The sequence below is a fragment of the Vespa crabro genome, chromosome 7 (genome assembly GCF_910589235.1).
Source record: "Vespa crabro chromosome 7, iyVesCrab1.2, whole genome shotgun sequence".
NCBI classification, from domain to species: Eukaryota; Metazoa; Arthropoda; class Insecta; order Hymenoptera; family Vespidae; genus Vespa; species Vespa crabro.
The window spans coordinates 7,340,924-7,363,939 of NC_060961.1; the positions used below are offsets into that span (position 1 = coordinate 7,340,924).

At 34.2% G+C, this 23,016-nt stretch overlaps 1 protein-coding gene across 4 annotated transcripts in view; it reads left to right on the forward strand.

The window, feature by feature from the left end:
* Nucleotides 1–23,016, forward strand: part of LOC124425460 (zwei Ig domain protein zig-8-like) — a 181,579-nt gene that overhangs the window by 26,760 nt on the left and 131,803 nt on the right. For 2 of the 4 annotated variants that reach the window (XM_046965807.1, XM_046965812.1), the window contains exon 1: nucleotides 9,936–10,984. The exons of 1 other annotated variant lie outside the window; for it this stretch is intronic. The gene's annotated coding sequence lies outside the window, so the exon portion shown is untranslated. Of the gene's footprint in view, nucleotides 1–9,935; nucleotides 10,985–11,443; nucleotides 11,661–23,016 lie in introns of those variants that run through there. One more of the 4 variants, XM_046965808.1, reaches the window with a different exon arrangement.

A 23,016-nucleotide genomic window follows, 5' to 3' on the forward strand; every position in this document is an offset into this window, starting at 1 on the left:
CAATTCCTGTCAAGAAAACGTCCAGCTTAGATATCGAAAATCTTCTAGATAATATTTTCAACATGGAATATACTGTACTTCAACTGGAAAAAGATTCTCTCCGTTTGAATTTTAACAGGTCAAGTTAAGCTGATATTCAAAGAAATATTCGAGTCCTTTGTGTACGTTGATGTGAATATCGGACTTAGTTCATAATAACTCGAAATTAATTACACAAGTTTAATATTAACTTTACTACGACTTCCTTCAAGATTATTTTGTCCATTTTAAAAGACGAATAATTTGATGTTAATGCATATTTATCGCAGGCAACTTTTTTCACCTCGTCAGCGAACGACTTGTTTGCCAACAGACAAGTTTCTATTGCATCGAATACTTTGACGAAGAACCAATTAAAACAGAATTCTTGTCGTATTTTCTTTTGGAATTCTCGGTAAGAGAAGAACAAAATTTCGATATCATGAGATAGTAATAATATTGAAGAAAGAGAAAGAGAGAGAAAGAGAAAGAAAGAGAGAGAAAATGAGAGAGTCGAAGAACTTGCTAAAAGTTCAGTTAGCGAGCCTATCTACCTGAAAATTACTCTCGGATAAGATATTCTCTCTCTCTCTTTCTCTCTCTCTTTCTCTCTCTTAACATCTAACTCATTGTCGCATTCGAGCAAACTTGTAACGACCGCACTTAAGAATTCGTCTTTGGTTTTACTTGGTAGCTATACATCATAAACCCTGAAAACGTAGTTTCTCTTGAACGTGTGCATGTGCATTTTAGTCTGCATGAAATTCAACCAACTACTTTCTCTCTCTCTCTCTATCTCTATCTCTTTTTCTTACTCGTTGAAACTGGATAGAAGAGATGGAACCGTTGAATTTTCGAGGGTTTCGTCGCATCCTTCGAAAGGACTCGCCTTACTCGGTTTATTCCTTTGTCATCACATCCCTACGGCTCACTCTATCTTTTCTTTTTCGTTCTCGATAACCGAATATAGAGACATTTCCAAAGTGTCTGCATGCCATTCTCTATATCTTTCTATCTCCTTTATTCCACACTTTTTCTTTCGATTAGATCTCAAGGATTTTTCTCGAAGAAAAGACCGAATTGAATTTCTGGTTGAATTTGAACGTTCAAAATATTTTTCTCATCTTTCGAATGTTGTATTACTAGAATTATTCATTCATATTTTTTTTTTCTTTTTTTTTTTATGCGAAAGATTAATAATAGACAAAACTCACGCATAAATATTGTATCGAATCAATAACAATTATCGGGGGAATCATTCATTGAATTTTAATGTCTCTTTGATGCATTTTAATGCGCGCGTGTGTTACAATGATAAAAAGAGAAAGAGAGACAAAAAGAGGAAGAGAGAGAGAGAGAGAGAGACGTAATAAATACTAAAAGATAGATATTAAAGAAACAATTTTAACAAATGAACCTCTCGAGTTACTTCGAAATATTTCATCGTTTAAAATATTTTATAAAGATATCTTAGAAATCAGTACGTTTGCGTTGAAAATTTTGAATAAACTTATAATACATTGTCTTAACAATTTCATAAACAATTATAAATTATTATCAAAATATGTGTGATGTCAAATTTGCATAAGTATGTAGATCTTAATAATTAAAATCAGGAGAGGTTCACGTCCTATCGAATATTTTCGAACTATCTGCAAGGAAGACTGTTCATTGTATTATATTAGCAAATACGTTAACCAGCTTTGAAATGAGTTGCTAGTCGTGCACCAATAACCCGTCATACTGGCGTCGTATCGTGTCTTCGTTCGGGTAACATTAACGAACGCGTTAATCTTCTTACCGTTGAAAATTTATATCGCTTCGATAATCGACGATATGAAATTTTCCTAGAAATTTATTGGTTTATTGCTCCTTGTCCTGATTTTTACAATACATCCCTTTCTTAACCTCATTTCCTTTTTTCTCCTTAGTCATCATTTCGAAAGATTAAGGAACAAAGTAAACCTCGACTTGTGCGCTTCAAATTTATAGATAACAATAACTAGTAAAAATCGTTGAAGAATCGACGTCATTAACGACGAACGAGACGATAATCCGCTTTTCCTTGAATTTTTCGAAAACCGTCTGTGAAGTCGTTTCAACGAAGTTACTCTCTCTCTCTTTTACTCTCTCTTTCTTTTCTCCTCAACTTCAATATTTTTTCCTTTTTTTTTCTTTTTTTACTTTCTTTCTTTCTTTCTTTCCACCTACTCTTTTTCACCTATTCTCCGTTCTTTGCAGTAACCGTAAAACGTGCCTCGAGAGAAAAGAAGAGAGAACGAAACTCCAAAAAGTAATACGGAAAGCGTCGCATTGGGGATAGAAAAATACCTTTTTAATAGACTTCGTGAGGAGGATCTCTCGGTGGTGGATAATTGTATATCGCTTTGTCCTTTGTCCTTTTTATCTTTTGAAAATCATTCGATCGGTGCTATCGATTAAAAATATTAATGACCCTAACAATTATTAATGAAAATTTAATAGAAACTTTCAATTATTATTAATTCTTTATTCTTCCTTTACAATTTCTTTCAGATTTCATGACATGTTTTTATGATTTATTTAGATTTATTAAAAAACCGTATAAATTGTTTGAACAATTCCGTTTTTTTACAAAAAAAAAAAATATGTAAAATGATCAATTTTCATTCACAGCTCACGTGAACGATTATAACAGATTCTACTATCGTCGAATTAATTTCAACGGCCAGGATGTATTTTCATACATCGTATCGCGTCAAACGTTAGCGAGCACTCTCCCTCGAGACCACATTAGAGAATGCGTTAATCCTCTTTACTTTCCGGATCATGCAGATACGTTCGGACACTGTCGATACTTGCCATTTACAATTTCGAAAGTTCGGACGTGTGATGTCCGATGTCGTTATTGTTTCAAGTATTAATATAAGACGAGATTACATATTATGATTTTAAAAAAGCAAATGATACTTTCATCTGTTTATTTAAATTTTTCTATATTTAATTATCTTGCTTGGTACTTGACTAATCAATCTAAAAATTAATTTTAAGAAAGACGGAGAATAATTTCTATGTCACTGGTTATATTATTATAATTTTTGATATCTTTATATTATAGTAAATAGTTTGATATGTGTTTGTAAGTACGTTGTATTCTCTTCGTAGGTAAATATAGCATGTATGATTATCGTCATCGTGCTAATCTTAATAGATTCAAAGAATTCAGATAAAAAATTCAGATTCAGAAAAAAATATTTTTTCGTCGATCGAATTCTAAGAAAATCTCAAACATGAAAATACGTTCGTTTTTGTATTTGTGTCCGAATGTATTCTGTCCGTGATGGGATAGTAAAAATTTAAGCGCTTATTGTCACAAAGTCGGCGGACAATAATTCCCGATTCTCATGTATTATGGATGCCTGCTAAGGGTGGATAGTCCTACTGGGATAGCGACAGGATGCTCCATGTTTCTCAACAAGACGTCGACACGCCGAAGGAACGTTGAAGCATCCTTGGCGCAACTTTACCCTCAGATCTACTACCATCATTCCTTAACGTGGTGAATAGTCCGAGCGTTTACTTTGGCTTGCGTACCATTCGCAGTTGAATTGGACTTTCTCAAAATGAATTGTCTTTGCTGCGAGAACAAATCTAGATTTACATTGTCACGGTATGATCAATATTTACCGAAAAGTTTTATAAGAACAAATATATTCTAAATAAGTAATAGTATTTTAAAAATATATTCATATTTATAAAATATTTTATTTTAATAATTTTATCTAATATATAATGAATAACAAAGTTTTTATCAGTTGATAATAATTATTGACTCATAGGATACGAATTCTTTAGAGAAAAGTTTTTATCTCGAACTTTAGTTCATTTATCATTATTTTTATGTCGTCCCAAATATCTTTCGATTAATAGTCTTTGTAATTTATTCGAAGAAAAGAGCTCTAGCTCTCGTCTGGTCAAAATTTTATTTAAATATTCATATATTTGTACCAATTATTTCGAGCTCAACAGTTAAGCACGATAGAGCGGCAAGCTTCGTATTTTGAAGAATGTACCGCGTCATTCTGGCGGCTCGTTATTACGGTAATTTTATCCGCAGACATAAATCATCCGAGTATTTATCTAACCTCATCTTTCTTCTTATACTTACTCGGCAGCGGTCCAGTCACCTGGAAATGAATCGCCGAAAGCGGTGCCAACTCTTCAGAAACCCTCTGCAGATTCTGATCCCCGATTTCTCACTGAGGTTAAACTCATACGATAGGCGCGGTAGTAGAATAATAAAACAAAAAATAGAATTATTTTATTCAGAAAAAAAAGAAAAGAAAAAAGAAAAAAAAAGATATTTGACGTTTGAAAAGAAAAAAGGAAGAAAGGAAAATGTTGAATTATAGAAACATCTACCTGAGATCTCATTCAACGAGATCAAATCCTTCTACAAGTTGTTCAAGACTTGTTCTTAATTAACCAACAGATTTTCAAGAAAAAAACGACGGACTTGACATGGATACGAACGATCTCAAGGGACAAGGAGAAAATCACACTATGTCGTTCACCTTAAACGCGCAAGTGTAAGCCTGGGATATCGAAGAGTTCTCGTAAAAGAGCAAACTATTCGAGGGAAGTATCTCAGGGTATCTCATAGTAGATACATCACTACTTGCCGTCGATATAAAACTACTTGTTCAATGATAAAGTAAGAAAAAAAGGTGAAAAGATAACGTAAATGTTTTGTTAGAATTTTTAAATAAAATTATAGAAATTTATTGATATAATAAAATCATTTTATTGAACATTATCGATTAATACTTTTTTAATAAATAATATAATAATTTCAATGTAATATATATTAATATATGTTATGATATATTAAGTATGTATAAATAATAATTATTGAAAAAACAATTTTGTTCTAATCTCATTTCAAACAAAAATTCCCAGTACTGTTTCACAATACACTAGGCTATATATGTTCATGGTAAAAGTCGTTCACAAGAAGACAGTCAGAAAGAAAAAAAGAAAAAGAAATAAAATACAGAATGGCTTCCTTGTTTACCAGCTTGCTAGAAGGACGATGTGGTAGGAAAAAGGTGAGAATTTCTCGAAATCCTGATAAATGCCTTCCGGTACGGTCGAGCCGTATCGAACTTCTTTGCTTTTGTTCGTTGTTGGATATACACAGGGGGGCGGCCTTTCATTATCGTAAATTTTATTTCTCGTCGTGGGCGAACACGTCCGTCGCTTTGCCATGCCACACTAGTTTTATGGTCGCCCGGCGAATATCACGATACGACGTCGCACTCGTTACCAACGTGGTCCAATAAAATCTGAAACAAAACTTCAGCCCTTTTCTTTAGGGGACATAACAGAAAAAATATACATACTCGTAAAAATTACGTGGTCGATCCTTCGATATCGTGGTCGATCTTTCGAATAACGATTGTATTGTTCTCTACAATCAATATTTTATTGATTTCATTTATTTTTATTTGTTATTATTTTTAATTTATTTTTCATAACCGACATAGTTTTCATTGAATATAAAAGTAAGTGTTAAATTACTGTTTAGTGTTTATCTTTTGATAATTATTATTTGAAAAATATATTATGTTATATCTCATTTGCAAATTATTATTAATTTTAGAAATGATTATAACTTTGATCATTCGTGATATCGTTATAAATTCGTTAAGGTTCATATTTTATACACGTTTAAAATATCATTAAATATAATTTCTACAAAATCGATTAAATAAAAATGATGTATTTCGTTGACTCGAGTTTTATTGATAAAATTTTGAATACAAGATATTTTCGTACTTACAAGGGAGAAAGTTTCTTCATCTTTAAATATGTTCCTTCTAATTATGAATGACAATGGGATTCGAGGATAAGACTCAAGAATACCCGAAGGGAGCCGATCGAAAAGGGAAAGATTTAAAACAGCGAAAAAGAAGAGAGAGAAAGAAAAAGAGAAAGAGAGAGAGAAAGAGAAAGAGAGCATTCACTGTACTTTTTCAAACAATTTCCTCCATGTAGACTTTTTTCCAGCATCGATAATTCGACGACAAAAAGAAAAAAAGAAAAGATAAATGATTGCAACTCGTCGATCAAACTAAGTGAGTAACGAGAAGACTACGCCGACTTGACCGCTAATTAATTAATTAATTACTCGAAGATATTTCGCTAAAACTTTAATCGCAAGACTTCAATTATGTCAGGAACTTAGAACTGTCTCAAGTACAGTAATTATTTACGAGAATAATATTTCAAGTTATGTCCGATTCTTAATTTCAGTATTTGATAATCTATATTGATTATGATATATCGTTGCGATCGATTTTGATTGCAAACAATAATGATTTGACTTCCATTTAGATTCAAAATTTCTATCATTCTATTACATATATATTCTACATGTTACTTTACAATATAATAACTAATATGACTTTCTGTTTGAATCGACATGTGTAATTAATAACGTCAAATAAGCCATTTAATTAAAGATAGAACATGAGCAAAAAACAATTCTACGTAACGTTATTGGAATCTATTAACAACGTAATCGAATTAAATCATTTTAATTATAAACTAACAATCGATCGAACATGTTTTTGTATACTTTTATGTACCTCCTCCAGATATACAAGTATTACTATTATATATTTGTTATAGAGTACAGACTATACTTCAATGACTTAATCACATTTATTACATCGTACAGCTGTTCGCAATCTCTAAATCTTGTTACCGGTAACATATTGATAGAGTTAAAGAAAGAGAGAGAGAGAGAGTCAGGAGAAAACGAGACGTCACTGAAATTCACGCCTCGAGGACGTCGTTTCGTTGACGATGCGATCGTAGAATGCACGTAAGACGAAAGGAAAGAAGGATGGAAGGAAGGAAAAAAGGATAGAATGAAAATGAAAAAGAAGAGTTCGGTCTCGACGGAGCCTGTCTTACCTACCTTTTTCTTCGTTCTCAGCTTTTTCTCATCTACGAAGCGTGAGCGACCTAATTTTCACGCCACTAAGCGTTACGACGAAACCATGGTCAGCTACTGTCCATGTGTAGTATATAGTCTGTATAGTACCTACACTTCCTTGTTACTGTAATATATATATGTATATGTATATATATATACATACATACACATATATATATACACACACGAATGTTTCTGAACACGTCTACACAACATAACATCCTGTCTAAGTTCAGTAGCCTAACGTACGTAGGTATAGATAGATATATAGATACGTGAATATATATATATATATATATATATATATATGTGTGTGTGTTCCATTGTCTCTATATATAAAGTATGTACTACGTAGATAGTCTGCACAAGGACTCACACAAGCCTTTCTCACGCCTGTTTCTCTCTTCTAAAAGATACTCACCACCAACGAGTACACACACGTTGCCTCCAATATCCGTAGTGAAACAGTATTACGGTAGGTGCAACCTCGAAAATTTCAGGCTGACCGAACGGCCTCGGATCTAACCATTACTACTTGCTCTCGGTATACATATATATATGTATATATATATATATATATATATATATATATATATCTGTGTAATTCCACGCATATCTATCTGGTTTTTTCTTTTTTCTTTTTTTTTTTTTTATCGAAATATAATATCGACTTTAAAATTCGCACGAGTGATGCAATCGCTCTACGTCTCGATAAAACGTACGATTTTTGTAGCCTATTAATTGGAGAGGATAAATTGATTCCGTGAAAAACTTTAATTACTGCCGTAATGAAGGAGTAATCAGCTAATTTGTTTTATCTTATCCTCGTTATAAAAGATGTTCATTATCTTCCGATAATTAATTTTCATATTTTCAAATGAAAATATCTTCCAATTGAATGATATTAAATTTTTCTAGAAATTTTTATTATTTCGATGGTTCAATTTGATAAAATAAATCTCAGATTGTTCAAAGAGGACCCTACATTTGGTTGAAAATATTATGAAAGTTGGTATCCCACGCTATGATGTTTTCTGCCGTTGTAAGAAAAGTTCATAAGAAAAATTTCGAAATTTTATTGTGTCACGTCGAGAGCGTTTCTCTTTCTATCTCTTAGAAACGTCAGCTTTCTGACTTGTCCTCCATCGACTTCGCTGCGGGAAATGCATAAAATATTTATGCGAGCGCGTAGCCATTGTGCCGCGAAGAAATTTGAAATTTTACTGCCTGCCTCGAGTACCGTTCGAACATTGGTGTATCTACTATCTTTCTTTTCCTCTATCTCTTTCTTTCTTTCTTTTTACCAGATGTAGCAGCCTGTATTCGTCGTTCGACAGAGAATGACGCCGAGGGGCGATTTCGAAGCAAGCTTTCCATTTTGTTTCTATCGAACGAGCCAAGCTACGATCGTTCTGTGTTATGCGTTCTTTATTTATTTATTTTTTTTTTCTAAGTCTTTAAAGTATTTTTTTATTGGAAGTATTTTTTTTATGGAAAAAGTACGAAATATTATATACGAATATAGTTACGTTTGAATCTTATCGAAGAAATAAAATATAATAGAAAAATCTATTATCTTCATTACCATTAATTTCATCGAAAAACAATATCGATTAAAATCAATTAAACAAATTCGAATGTTCTCATACATTCGTTTTGTACAAAACAAATTGATTGATGTAGAAAGTTTGAAGATAATTCTTGTTCAGGAAGATGCAAACAAACGCTAATTCGCGTAGATCGCCATTACTTCTTCTCGAGTGGATGCTAGAAAGCCATTCTCAAGCGTGTCTCATCCATGTAATTGCAACGAGTCCGTATTAATCATTCCACCGAGTCATACGTGTACCTACTCTCAAGTGGAATCGCATTACATTCATTCTTGCGTTTTGATCGGACGGAATATACGCAAGTTCGAATTTCTCATAAGAACGATTTAAACGTTTAATCGAAAGCGATCGATATCTCGATGCACCATTTCTCTCTCTCTCTCTCTCTCTCTCTCTCTCTTTCTCTCTTTCTCTCTTTCTCTTCTTTACGGAAACGAACCAAGTCCAATATACCAAGTTACGGAATGGAGGCCAATCGAGTTCTCACGAAAATTAATTCCCGATGTCACGTTTACACCCACCCATCTTTCAGCCTTCATCAACAAACCTAGAAAAGGGAGAGAAAAGCAGGCTGTTCTACGATTGGTGACGTTCTTATACATAGTGAAATAGAACAGATAAGATTGATACGATTTGTAGAAAGAAAACCTGTTAAATGAACAAGTACTAAAAACTAACAAAAAGTCGACTATAATTATAATTTATAAGAACATTTAAAATTGGATGGATATAAATTTGTTCCCATAATAATACAAATAAATATTTTTTAAAGAATAATTTTAAAGAAAATACTACAGCACATAATTTCATTTAAATCATTTATCATTTTACAATTTCGAAATCGTTATAATAAAGTAATTACATACATCATCATCTCTAAAAAGAGAGAGAGAGAGAGAGAGAGAAAGAGAAAGAGAGTAAAACGAAACGTGTTCTTATATTATCTCCCTTTCTCTTCCGTATATGATGAAAAAAAATAGAGAGAAGAGAGATGGAGAACGCGTTGAAAACAGAGAGAAAGGGATCACGATGGAGGGGATGAGATAGAAAGAAAGGAAGAGCGGAGGAGAGAGAAAGCACTCGGAAAGGTGAGAGGAGGACGAAGAAGGGGTGGAAGGCTGGTGGAGACTGCGTCGGAGTGGGAAAGCGTTGCCGAACGGCACAGAAGGGTGGGAGGGATGAGACGGAAGGGCGAGGATAACTAGAGAGAGAGAGAGAGAAAGAGAGAGAGAGAGAGAGAGAGAACGAGTGAGAGAGAGAGAGAGAGAGAGAGACAGAGAGAAACGACGAGGGTTGGTTCGCCAAGCTCAGTTACGCCGCGCCCCTTGCGAAGAGCGCTGCGCCTCGCGAGCGAGATCGTAGTATCTTTGATTTTTAAACGGGCCCTTTTGAACTTGTACAACTTCTACAGGCAATTTGTATTATCGTCCCTATTCGTATCCCTTACGATCAAGTAGAATTTTTAACCGTGCGGTATTTTTTATTTTATCGTGATAGAAAGAAAAATAAAAACGGAAAAAGGAAAAAGAAAAAAATAACGAAATGTTTCGTCATCAGGAAGGAGCACGTGTTCGTGCTTGAAAACGTTTTTGTCAGATCGGTATCTTGATCGAGATGAAGTGACGTTTTTATTTTGAAAGTAAATATAATATAGACCGATAGAGGGAAAAGTTTGTGTTTAGTGTTACTCGAACAAAATATTTCGTGCCTGATCGAAGACAATCGTGTGATCGTTGGATTGGAATAAAGGTTTCTTCAAGTTGGAAGGATTTAGACGAAGGGAAAAAGTAGTGCCCAGGAAATCGTTTTAATATATTCTCGAGTGGAGGGAAATGATCTTGTTGGCTGCGCAGTTGAAAACATGTCAACGAGGGAGAACTTGAGATAGGAAGAGAGAGAGAGAGAGAGAGAGAGAGAGAGAGAGAGAGAGAAAGAGAAAGAGAGACAGAGATACAAAAGAAGAAAAAAGAAGGGATATCTAGAAATTCAGTTAAGCTCCGGTAGACAAGTAAAATAAGAAGAAGAAAGAAGATGTGAGATGTCGTAACGCCAGAGAGAAAGAAAGAGAAAGAAAAAAGGAAAGAGAGAGAGAGAGAGTAAGAAAGGGATTGGAGAATAAGAAGAGGGCGGTACCGCGCGCGGATAGAGACTCACCTCTATGAGAGTTATATGACATAGAAAACAGCCGTTACGCGAAAATCTCCAACGACGAAAGTGAACTCTATGATAAACTTATCGCATAAGGAAGCTTCTAGCTTCAAGAAATTTTTCAACTACACTGAGAAGAAATCTGTCTGAATTCGTGTAATGGACGAAGCGGAACCAAGCGTCGAATCGACAACACTGATATTTTGAGAGAGATCATCCATCAAAGGTAAATAGATCGCACGCTTCTCATCCCTGATTGCAATTTTGGCCCTTACTAATACTAGCTCTTTGCTCTTTGCTCTTCCTTTCGATGTTCTCTCGTTATAGTAGTAATCTATTCGTGAAAGAGTTTATTGACTTTTTCGTCGATAACCAATGCCATGACGATGGTGGCTTTTATCTTCCTTGGGACACTTTCAATAGATTCAATCAGATCGTTTTACCAAATTAAACGTTTTACCAAAACGAGAATTTTTTTTTCTTTACTTTTTTCTTTTTTTACTTATTTCCTTTAAAGAAATTCTTTTCCTGTTTTTCTCTTTTTTAATAAATTGATATTACATCTTGAAATAATAGTAATTATTATTATTATTATTATTATTATTATTATTATTATTATTATTATTATTACTATTATTATTATTATTATATAATTATTATTATTTTTTTTTTATTATTATTATAGATAATAACAATGAACACATGGATTCTGATCGTCAGTGAATTCACAGTCGATGAACATTGGAAGAACAAATTCGAAAGAAATATCTTGACATAGAAGTTTCGAACGAGCTTTTAACGGTGTGGGCGGAAACATTGAGACTTGAAAGCCCCCGCGCTATCTTGGAGCCCTCTCCTGACAGTCTAGAACTTGCTAGATTTGGGCGGGCAAGCGAGCATAGGTACAAGTTTTAAAAGTCGAGAGCCCACCGCTTCCGAAACTTTTCTGAAGAACTCGACGAATAGAATAAACTTGTGTCCGTATCTTTCTGTGTTCCTACCTGTATATAGATGTAGGTATACAAGTACTATCGGGTAGGTTTGTAGATGGGTGTTGCTCCAGATGCGTCTACCCTTTGAATGGTATAACGAAATGGGGCAGAAGTTATTCTCCTTTTTTATTTTGCCGCGTGTTTCATATATATGTATGTTGCACTTGATAGCCTAGGTCGAGATCTGTGATCGTGGAACTTGAACTTCGTCCTCAATTTTATCCACCATTTGTTACTTTCTTTTATTTTGTTTGTTTTATTCGATTGTTCAAATTTCTTGCAAGTTGAAATAAAAAATAAAAAAAAGTGAAATGCTTGTAAATATAAAAAATTGTATGAATAATTGTAAAATATAAATTAAATATATAATATATTAAATATAAAATATAAATTATTGTATATATAAATAATTGTAAAATATATTTGTATATTTTCAAATAATACTCGTTAAAAGGAATCATTTTTTCTTTTCTTTCTCTTTTTCTCTTTCTCTCTTTTTCTCTTTTTCTCTCTCTCTCTCTAATGCTTTTAGTGCGAACTTGGAAGGCGTTAAAATTTGGCGGGCGTTCCCTTTGTCAAAGTACCAAATGATTAATCGTGCGTTTCTCCCTCGTACCAACCTTTGCAAGCATTGAATATGTACGCTGATCTCTCTCTCTCTCTATTTCTCGTATAATATATATATATAGGCCATATACATATATATTATATGTATATATATATATATATATATATATATATATATATATATATGTGTTTGTATACCTATGTGTGTACTAGCTTTGTGAGCAATGAGAATTCGTCAATGTCGAAAATCGGAGCGAAAGCTGGGTGAGTGATCGACCACGGTTGAGCCTTTACACAATGTTTCATTCTGTATATGTTTCACTCGCATTATTTTCGCGAGAATGATATTAGGCATGTAACCACATAAGGGTTCGGTGTTGTCATGTTAATTCGATTAAATTGTCACTTATATCATACTTCTTTCAAGAAAAGTCTCATGATTTGATTTGCCACGCGAAATGATATTTCTTTTTCAAATACAATTTCCAAAAGATAATATATCCAATAAATATTTATTTTTGTTTATGTGGTAAGAGAACAAGTGACCTATTTTTCTTAGCAATAGTCTAATGTATTCTTTTTTGTATTTCGACATTTCTTATTTTCATAATAAAATTATATATATATATATATATATATATATATATATATCATTTCATATAAGATATATCGGATAGGATAAATTCGGCACAAGATAGCACGGGATTTTTCTAGAAAAACTTCAAAACTTCGATTTCAGTCCTTTCTCGTGAGAAGTATATTCTTCGTCGCTTTTATTTCCTTATCGGATATTCGGTCCTGCTGATATTTGTTATTCCAACGACATCACGCATAAACTCCCCAGTCCGAATGGTCGTCCTTCTTATTCGATATTCGCTTGCTCGAAATAAATAGCCGCGTGCTGAATTAATGATCTTCGATTTTTTCCTCACACACACACACACACATACAAAATACTATATTCGAATCTGTTTATATCCTATCACAAAATCAAATAAATGCTATCATTCAGAACCAATATCGAGATGGTGCTAACAAAAGGCATAATACGAAATAAAAAGAAATGGACGATTTCAAATCGGCCACATTTTATAAAAGGTTTTCCATGATATATAAGGAAACGGATGATCTCTCAAGTCCTCGTCTTGGCAGAATAGCTTCTCGTTTCGAGTAATTGGCTGTCTAGCTATATGGTCGAGCGTTAAAACATCTTATACGATGCGATTGAGGCAAGCGTCGGAAAGGTTTGTTGTTGCCAAACGATATCCTTCTCTAATTGACTGTTGGGATTTAATTTTTTCATTTTCTTTACTTTGACGATCAACTTTCTCTCTTCTCTCTCTCTCTCTCTCTCTCTCTCTTTCTCTCTCTGTCTCTCTCTTTCTCTTTCTCTTTCTATTTCTATTTCTCTTTCTGTTTCTCTTGTTCTGCACTTTTGTGTACTTTAGTTAAGTACCCATTTAGATGTCAGATAAACTTACAAAAATCACTTGAAATCTATGATAAATCGATCTAATTTCACCTCATCGCTTATTTAAAAGAGATTTTGATGACGCGAACGAACAGACAACTTAAATGGCTTATTAAGCAAAGTGCTTCAGGAACTTTTTTAGGGAAATCCTGAATATTCCTACTGAGACGTTGAGCAAGGAATATACTTGTATTAACGTCGTAGGATTCCAGTGATCGATTGCAGCAGGTCGAGGGGAAGCTCTTCCATTAACTCATCTCCGATCGAAGACAGAAACCAATTAGTATCGGGACTGATCAGTGATCTTGCAACAAAATCGATTCGTCATGATGTAAATTAAACTCTGAACGTTTGATTGAATTCTTTATTTTCTTTCAATGATTGTAATCAAAGTTTATAGAAATTTTCTATCGTAAATGAGAATATTGTTATTTATAAAGTAGAAATTTTAATATATTATAATTAACGAAAAACTATGAAATTTCCTGAAAAATAATGAGATATATTCGTTCATTACATCGAACAAGTAATAATCAAATGGAATAATATTGCTTCTTTCCAATTACATGTTTTCCTTACAAGAAAGGAATGAAGGAAAAAAAAATGAATGGCCTGGTGAGCAAAATTATTCTATAGGCAGTGAAGTGACATTATTTCGTATCATTGTAAGAACGTCACGTGTGCGTTATTTTCCACGAAATAAAATGACCAGCTTGATATCTAACGAAAAGGGAATTGCTTGAAGAAAGAAAGATACAAAAAAAGTGAACAAATATATATTTTCTCGAAAATTTAGAACGTGAAGCATTATATAAGAATGACGGACGAGTAAGTAATAACAAAAAAATTAAAAAGAAAAAAATTAGAAAAAAGAGCAAGATAAAGACAGAGATGGAAATAGAGATAAAGACAGAGATAGATAGATAGATAGATAGATAGAGAGAGAGAGAGGGAGAGAGAGAGAGAAAGAGAGAAAGGAAATGAAAGAAAAATAGAATGCGGACGAGAAGGCTAGACATTTTCGAGGTAAGGAAACACGTTAATCTCGCCTCTTTATTTCGAGGTCTTAGGTAGGAGTAAAAAATAGAAAAGAGTAGGATTTTACTACAGCCAAAGCTGGAAGATGAAGAAGAAAAGGAAGAGGTAAAGGATGATGAAAAAAAAGATAAAAAGAAGAAAGATGAAAATGAAGAAGATGAAGATGAGAAAGAAGAAGATGAAGAGGAGAAAAAAGAAGACGAAGATGTAAAAGAAGAAGAAGAAGAAGAAGAAGAAGAAAAAGACAAAGAAAAAGAAAGTTTAAGGAACATTTTTCTTGAACCAGGCGAACTTAGAAATCCAAAAGAAATTGACTTAGGTCCGTTCGCGCGACGAGGAGTGAGGAAAAGGGGCGGTGCACCTTCCGCGACAAATTACTCTTACCGGTCTCACGTCATTTCTTTTCTCGACATCTTATTTGGCATGTATCAATGTTGGAAAGCCGAGCAGATGCGAAATACTCATGATTGCGTTTGCATACTCGACGAAGTTGACGTAATTTATGGGAATGTAGGATATAATCGCGTTTTCTTTCTCTATCCCTCTCATCGTTCGCTAGCTCAATCTCGTAGCTTCGATTATTTCCCCTTTAATCTGTTCCCGATAGGTACGTACGATTAGACAACTATACGGATACGGAGGAAGTACTGGAGAATCACAGCAATAGGCGATGCTGGTGTACCATGTAGTTTGAGTTTAACCGTGGATACTATTCTCTCTCTCTCTCTCTCTCTCTCTCTCTCTCTCTCTCTCTCTTTATCTATCTATCTATCTCTCTCGTTTCACGAGCTTATGACCTTTTCGGTGTTCGCGATCGACGAGATCACCCTGCAGTGAGTCCACTCTTCTTCTCTTTCTCTCTCCCTCGCACACATTGCAACCCCGTTGTTGCTACAGACGTATACGTATTGCAGTTCGATCGATCGCTGAGAATGAAATTGCTTCGCGATCTGCGATCAGAATTGGTTGCTATGGGATAGCTCAATGGGAAAGTGGTGGACGACGAGTGGTACCGAGAGTTGGATGGGGATATGGAAGGGAACAAACAGGCCGAGCATTTTCTGCGAATCGCCTGCAAATATACTACCGCTCTTACTTATACGTATACTACTCGCGCGTGGACTTGTACTTTTACACTGGGTGATTTTATATTTTAAAGAATTTTATTTTTGCAGCAACTCTGATCTGTAGAAACAGAGAGAGAGTGAGAGAGAGAGAGAGAGAGAGAGAGAAAGACAGAGAGAAGAAAGAGTAATATTTTGTGAGCCGACGTTTTAAATAAGGTCCTGCAAATTTGTGTCAATTTTACGGGTCTTGATTTTACAAATTACTTGAAGTTTATAAAACATTCGAATATAGAAAAAAGAATAAAAAAATCTTGATCGTTAAACAAGTTCCGGAGGTACATTAACTTCTTAATTTTCGATCCGTGACTACGGCGACAGATTGCAACTAGCCGTCGTAATTTCCTTTTGAAAAATATTCCTCTGCTTGAACGTCATTGGACGATCGATCGTCGCAATCGCATCGATTCTACTTTTACGATTCGTTTCGTTCGATCTCCGGTAGACGTCTCGCAAATTCGCAACTTCGTAATTTATTCGCGGTGATCAATCATAGCAGAGGGAAATGGCGACGTATCACAGCACGTATTACGTATGGATAGACGAGATCACGATTTTCTTTGACGCGTGCCACGTTCTCTCATCGTATTGTCGTTGAGCGCAAGCAATATCAGGATACGAGAATTGGACGCATTGAGAGAACGATATAGCAAATGGCAATCTCGTATGATCTTCGTATTAATGTTCACGGTGCGTATACAGCGATGATCCGTATTGAAGATCGATCCGTATTAGATATTTCCTCACAATAATAATCTCGATAATCGATTTTCCTCCAAAATGGTATTTCCTTGATGAGAGAAACACCTTTTTCCTCGACGATCGATTTTAAACCACCGGCAGATGTTGCCGATATTAGAATCGGATATCAGGCAATTTCAAATGAAGCTGAGGTAAAAAGATATGGAGGACATTTATTTTAAGATAAACTCAAAAGTTCTATAGAGCCGTAAATGATTTTTCTCTAGTTACGTCCACTAATTAAAGATCCAATATCTTCTCGATGCAATCGTGACTTGGAAGTTCATGGCGGCACCGTAATCCGTTTAGCCCCGGCAAATTGATCTAAAGAGTTATATAGATCCGATAATAAAGTAGGATCCAAGTGCCAAGCATCCATAATCAAGACGCGGAAAACGCCGAAGCTGATATTGGCTTCAAGCCCAGCGACTTTATTTACTGCGGCCTTTTCTTATTCTCGTTTCTTCTTTTTTCTTTTCTTCTTTTTCTTTTTTTTTTCATTTTCCCGTTTCACAAAAATAAGGTTTGCTTTATAAACGATAGTTCGACGAACTTTGAAAAATCATTTCACAGTGGTTTTTGTAAATTTTAAACTACTTTCAAATAAAAACGAACAGCAAAGAAAATTCACCAAGTTCGTCTAATTTAATAATTCATTGAATTTACTAGATTTTAAATTTATTTCTTTCTGAATAAAAAGAATTGGTATGATATAGTTATCATCGTGCTAACTTTTTGGTTCTCTCAGTCAATGTATTTACAATTAGAAGAGGTCACTCACGGAATATGATATTTAACGAGCGCTTTTATGCGTCTCATACACGGTACTCTATCCGATAGGTCATAGCAAGTGAACACGCGGGTCACAAATTTAACGAAGCGTGTTTGAAACCCCTGTACAAATCGTCCAATGGGCTTGCGGATTTCTAGCTGACATAACGCAATAGCCGAAGTCTCGCGCATAATGTATGTGCGACGGAGAAAATTATTTAGAGTACGAGAGCTGCGCCATTTTAACGACCTTCCGCACGATCGATTCGCGTTAGTTTTTCGTTTCTGTTGCTTTTGCAAAATCTTTTATTTTTTTTCTCAACCCGGCGCGCGTCACTCGCAGCACATTTCATTCACTTTCGTTTCTATTTTTCTGTGTCCTCTCGTTATTTCTTCTCGTTTATTTTTTAGTTTAGAAAAAAATAATGGAAATAAAAGAAACTCAGAGTCATTTAAAATCGACGGAAATACGAAATTATATAGACGCGCTTTACTTTGAAATTTTTGTTAACTTAGTTCAGATTTAACATGATTCACCTCCATGAAGCGGAACCGAAATATATTCAAGTTCTGTTGCCTGGGTTCACATTTATTAACCTCTGAATCTCTCGGGCACGTATATTTCACTTGAACTTTTTTCTTTCGTTAGATTCGTCCGAGTGGTCTGACTTTTCGGCGAATTCTCTTTTCTATTTTTCTTCGATATTTTTCTTTCTCACGATCTCTTCTCGTCTTTAATACTATGGCTCTCCCGCGGCAGGGATTCCATCGCAAAAATCAGAAAAATATAACGGCTTTAAACGTACATACCCAATACATACCCAATTATAAATAGAATGGATTATATATGGTGTTGCCTTGAAAATGCAAAAGAAATGCATTATATTATGTTAATGTATTCTATTGGATTTCTTTAAATGACAACATTATATATATATATATATATATATATATATATATATATATATATAATATAATATAATATATATAATATATATAATATAATATAATATAATATATATAATAAATAACATTATATATATATAGGAATGCGGGAAAAATGGTAAACGAGATGATATTACATTGTTACTAATTTGAAGAAGTTCTATTTCGAAACACGATGAAAAGGGTGAAAGTTTTCAATTATGTGTGAGTACTCACGTTGAGAAGTGCGAAGAGATTTTTAAACTATATACCCTCGAGTATATTTTAATGGCCAATACTGCGTGCGATATTTATCGAAGGTAAAATTAAAAATAGAATCGATGGTTCTTTTGGAATATCCGCGAAGTATTAATAGTTACGCAATTAACGATTTTTAATTTATCTAATCGTCCATATTGATCGTTCTTAAACGGATAGAAAAAAAAGAAGAAGAAAAAGAAAGAAAAAAGTGAAAGATAAAAATACATTATTCGAAATCGATACATTATACAACAATTCGCGTTTGAGCTGAGGAAAGAGTGGAAATTTTGGATTTTTTAAAATATTTTCAACATAATTACGCACGATATTTCTGACATGAACGATTCATAGATTCTCCCCTCCATCGGGTTGCAAAGGAAGAGCGCTTAAATACGCATCGACGAATAGACGCGTCACCGGAGGTTGTTCGAACTGGTGCTGAGCAAGAGATGGAAAGATCGTGAGTCGCGAATAGAATATCATATATATAAAAGCTCATATGTGCGGGAACAAGAATTCCCACAGCGCTCGCGCATTCCACTCTTTTCATTCTTTTACGACGTAAATCTACCAGCACCACTACTACTTTTTTATTTTTTTTTATTCTTCTTACTCTTTCTTTATTTCAGCCATTTTCGTTTCTTTCTTTTTATCTAGAGCATCACCCAGTTTCGTTACGGTCGACTTTGCTCGTGGAATCTCGTGAGAGTCGACGACGTTATGTTAGAACGTTGACAGGAAAAAGTTTTTAATGCTTAACATCTCGCGAGTGACCTTTTGGCTATCCGCTATATTTTTTGCTATAACCTTTTCCCAAAATGTTCTCATTCTTTTCTTGCAATGAATCCAAACATTTAATCGAATCAGTCACACAATGGAAATTGAAGATTAATATTTGAAACATAAATAAATTTCCTAAAGCTTTCTCTCCAAGGGATGTACACTTGCATATAAATGATACGTATAAAATAATGATTTCATACGTGCTACGAATAAAGCAGGGATTATTCGTTGGTCCTGGAATATAGAAGCTGAATAAATTCGTTTTCACTAAAACTGGGATATGCTTTTCTGTAATATTGTTTTTCTATTAATCATGAAATTTCAAATATTTTATTCACGCAAGAGAGTCACTACGAATCCTCGTGGATATCCATAAATATTTCATCGATGTATGATTTATTTTACTTATAATAAGCATACAAATTTAGATCGATCAATTGATCGAACCATATAGTATTCATAAGGAATTCAATAACTTAACATGTAATATATTTCATAAATTATGATATCACGGAATTTATGTATAAAATAAAAATTTTGGGCTTCTAATATTAAATGTACGAAGTTACATTTTCTTTTTAAACGAGTTGACAAATTGAATTTTCCTTAATTTTTTAGCTCTTTCAAAACACGTTAAAATGATCCTGTCTGAGTCATATTGGCAACACTAACCTTTATGTTGCCTTTCGTTCAAAGCACTTTACTCTAGCAAAAGGCGTTGGCAAAAAGAGCTGCATTTCGTCTAAGCACAACGTAAAAGTCCGACATGAGTATAATCGTTAATATTTTTCATTCACAATTTTGTACAAAATATATATTTATAAGCGTAATATTACTTGAAATGAAAAAAGAAAAAAAAAGATATACAATAAAAGAATCGTATAATTATAAATAGCTTGTAATTTTACATTTTTATACGAGGTAAAACAAATGATGTATAAATACATTTTTTAAGCAACAATTGCATAAATTTTCTTGAAATTTCTATAGACAAAACATTATGGATAAATATCCAAATTTTTATATTATAAATACAATTTATTTTCTTAAGAGAAACATCCCTTAGCAAATTGTATCGTGATCGCGGGGTCACCCTATATAAATTTCATCCTTCGAAACAGCCCGCCTTTCCTTCGTTGTACGTTGTCGGTTCTTTTTCCTTTCTCTCCCTTTTCCTCTCTCTCTCTCTCTCTCTCTCTCCCTTTTCCTCTCTCTCTCTCTCTCTCGCTCTCTTTCTCTCTCTCTCTCTCTCTCTCTCTCTCTCTTTCTCTCTCTTCCTCTTTCTTTGTCTCGCAGCTTTGCTCTCGGTAGTAGCTCTGCTTCTTTCACGCTTCGCTTGTAATTCTCCTCGTGCTTGAAAATACGTGCCACCGGCACAAAACCGCTCCGAGTTACGAGACAATGGACGTCTATAATCGCCAGCATTTTACTTTATTTTCTCTCCTTCTTATCGCGTCAGGAACGCGTAACTACGAAGACGAGATTGAGGTGTTCGGAAAAGAAAGAAATGAATTTTGAAAACTTTATTACTTAAAGAAATAAATATTATTATTTTTTATGTTTACTTATATCTTAATAATAATTATCTCTTTAAAAAGTTTGAATCGTTCCCCATGTTTATACCTATTTCGTAATACTTTTTTATTTTTAGGATGAAAAATCGAAATCCAGTTTAAACGACATCATCAAATTCTCTCATGTGTTTTATCAAAACACAAAAAGTAATATTGAATCCTAATACATAGATCGGTGATTAGTAGCGTGATTTGCAAACGATCGAGAGAGTGCCTTGAATAATCAGAAAGCTATTTTCTGCAACGTCGGTATCCCATCTTATCGTTTGAAGCAAATATAATAGGTCGGTAGTACGTATTTAGAAGCAAACGAGCGAGTTTCATTTTGGACGATTGTTTAGGATGAAATGCGTGTTTACGGTGGTATGAACGAGACGTGATATTATACATACATACATACATACATATTCGCGTTTAAAATTAAACATCGGTTCCTGAATATGTACGTATATGATGGAGGCTTTACTAGGGCCTCTCTGCTGATATAAATTTGTAATGATCTACAGTACTGCCCATAAAACGTACGAGTCAATAAAACTGATTATAATATATTACGCATTTAAATAGAATTAATAACTTTTTTTTATTAAGAAAATATTTTGGATCGATTGTTTTCTTCTTTTCTTTTTCTAAATGAATAAAAAGTTATATATATATATATATGTATTTTTTTTTTTTCTAACAATACATCTATTCAAAATCAAAAGGAAAATTAAAATTTCGAATTATTAAGTAAATTATAGATTTCAAGCTCTTAAGTTAACCACCAACGTCGAAAAGACACACAAGGTCTCGATAGGAGAAACGACGAGAGGAAGTCGATGAAGGAGCCATTCGTCGTTCTCGTCCTTCTCCTCGTCGTCGACGGGGTATGTTAATTAGGTAAGTCATCGACCTCGATCTGTGCTCAAACTTCCAAGAACATCTGCCGAATTGCTAATCGCCCGACGAACGCTCGGAGTCTAAAGAACTTTCCGTGACGCATCTCGTTTCGTCCGTAAGGTTCTACTCGCATAATTTTGCCATTGAACATCGCCGAGGTTCCTTGTGTCCCGCATTCAAAACTGGTCGAAGAGGTAGAGAAGGTTGGAGAAGGAGGAGAAAGAGTGGAAAGGGTGATTCCAGCAGGGGTTTACCCTCTCGTTCGTTTTCCATCCACCGAGTATGTGCTCGCGCGTATCTTACCACCCTCTCAGAAAGCTCTTCTCACTACCACCATCACCAACACCACCAGACCGCTTCAGTAGCTCTCTTGGCAGTCTAGAATACAAATTGCTTGGTAGCGTGTCGCTTTGCGAGTAAAGTAGATAACAGTAATTAGAACATCATCCCGAACGCGAGCAGGCCCAGGTTAGTCCCCAAATGCTTCCAAAGAGTTCTTAAAGCTCCAAAAACTCATTCCTTGCATCGTCCATTAAAATCAAGAATTTTACACACGAATCTTCTTTACCTCGTCTTCCTTTTATCGCTTTTGTTTTAAAATTACCAAACTTATTCTCCGCAAACGGTTACTTTACTTTTCTACTAACAGAAATTGCTTCTTCCACATTGATATAACAATAATTTTTATCAAAAATGAATATCCTAATTTTTCTTTTTTTTTTATATCTAGCTAAATTGATCCACGCGTTTTAATAATTAATGATTAGGATCGTATTTCATTTCGTTCTTTTTCAGACGAGTCGATAATGCGTCAGCGTATCAAAATCGTCTATCTTACTCAATTTAATGACCCTATTAGATTCGTGGTGACGATCAAATCCTAGCAGAGACGCTTTTCCAATTCCTCGTTTAATTGCTCGGTTCTATTTTCGGTGAAAGAAAGAGAGGAAACGGAGATTGAGATATAGATGCATAGACTACGCGATTCAGTAACTTTTCTACTTTCGGTAGGAAACGATGGCAATGCTAACGTGTGCTACTACCGTATATAAGTGCACTCGTGTGTTACGATAATGTAGAACGAATTACTTATAGTTTCGTAGTTTAGTTTATCTGTCTGGTGTTAATTC